Source organism: Penaeus monodon, chromosome 28, assembly GCF_015228065.2.
Source record: "Penaeus monodon isolate SGIC_2016 chromosome 28, NSTDA_Pmon_1, whole genome shotgun sequence".
NCBI lineage: Eukaryota > Metazoa > Arthropoda > Malacostraca > Decapoda > Penaeidae > Penaeus > Penaeus monodon.
Window position 1 is genome coordinate 24,527,660 of NC_051413.1, and position 1,754 is coordinate 24,529,413.

The window sequence follows — 1,754 nt, forward strand, 5'->3', positions numbered from 1 at the left end:
TTCTGAAATTGAATTTATTTGAAATACAAAAGAAAAGAAAAAGAAACTCTGTCTGCAGTTATATAAAAAAAAAAGCAAATGAAAGCAGATTGGTAGACATGTTTATGAGTAAAAATATACGTTGTCTACTTTCCATTCCAGCGTGTGATCGAAATATTATCTAAGGCCTTATCTCATAAAGGTCTTTGTGTGAATTTAATTAATTTTCTTGTAATGAAAAGTGTATTTAGTATTTTCGTATTTGTTCTAGTTATCCCCTTTACTGTCTTATTTTTATTTGCATAAAAACAAATATATATTTCTTTCGCAAAGGCCTTTTAGTCTTCAACTTCCAAAAAAAGATTGGATCATAGTACATTCCGCACTAAATACAGCGTTAAGACTATAAAAAGAGCAGAAATCACCACAAACTTGTAGGTAATAACTCTCGTCTCGGAATCTCTCGCCTTGTCTCGTCAGTTGCGAGATGTTATCGCGGCGGCGGCCACGACCTCGCGTGTAGTGAGCCGTATCTATGACGTAATCCTCATTCCCGTCTCTTCTCTCTCTCTCTTCCTCTTTTCTCCTTCCCTCTTCCTTCTTTTTCTTTGTTCCTCTTTTCTCCTCTCATACTCTTCTCTCCTTTCCTCTTCCTTCTTGCTCTTTGTTCCTCTTTCCTCCTTCTATCCTTCTCTCTTTGTTACTCTTTACTTCTTCCCTCTTCCTTTTTTCTCTCTGATCCTCTTTTCTCCTTCCCTCTTCCTTCTTTCTCTCTCTTCCTCTTTTCTCCTCTTCCCCCTTTTTATCCCCCTCTTTATCTCTCCTCCTTTCCCATCCCCTCTCTTTCTCTGCTTCCTTCCTGTCTCCCCTTATCCATCTTCCCTTTCCTATATTTCACATCCTCTCCCCCTTCCCACTTCTCTTTCCCCTCCATATCCTGCTTCGCCCTCTCCCCATTAAACATTTCTTTTTACCCTCTTCCCCTTCCCCCATACCCCACCTTCTCCCTTCTTCCCCTCCCCCCACTCTCCCTCTTCTCTCCCTCTCCACTTTCCCTCCCTCACACCCCACCTTCTCCCTTCTTCCCCTCCCCCACTCTCCCTCTCCACTCCCTCCCCATTTCCCCTCCTCCCACACCCCACCTTCTCCTTTCTTCCCCTCCCCCACACCCGACTCCTTCCCCGTTTCCCCTCCTCACACACTCCACTCCGTCCCCACTTGCCTTTCCCCCTACACCTCACCTCCCCACCTCCCCTCCTCCCACACCCATCTTGCCTTTCCCCCTACACCTCACCTCCCCACCCCCCTCCTCCCACACCCCACTTACCTTTCCCTCTACACCTCACCTCCCCACCCCCCTCCTCCCACACCCCACTTACCTTTCCCTCTACACCTCACCTCCCCACTCCCCCTCCTCCCACACCCCACTTGCCTTTCCCCTACACCTCACCTCCCCACCTCCCCTCCTCCCACACCCCACTTGCTTTCCCCCTACACCTCACCTCCCCAACCCCCACCTCCCACACCCACGCTTGCCTTTCCCCTACACCTCACCTCCCACCCCCCTCCTCCCACACCCCTTGCCTTTCCCCCTACACCTCACCCCATTCCCCCACTTCCCCCTCACTCCACCCCTCACACCCCACTTGCCTTTCCCCCACACTCCACTCCCGCCCCACGTCACCTCCTTCCAGATTTCGTGCTGACTCGGGGACACTCCCTGTTGTTTGCTGTGTTGTTAAATGGACAGCATAATTGTAGCTCTCGTGGTGGGT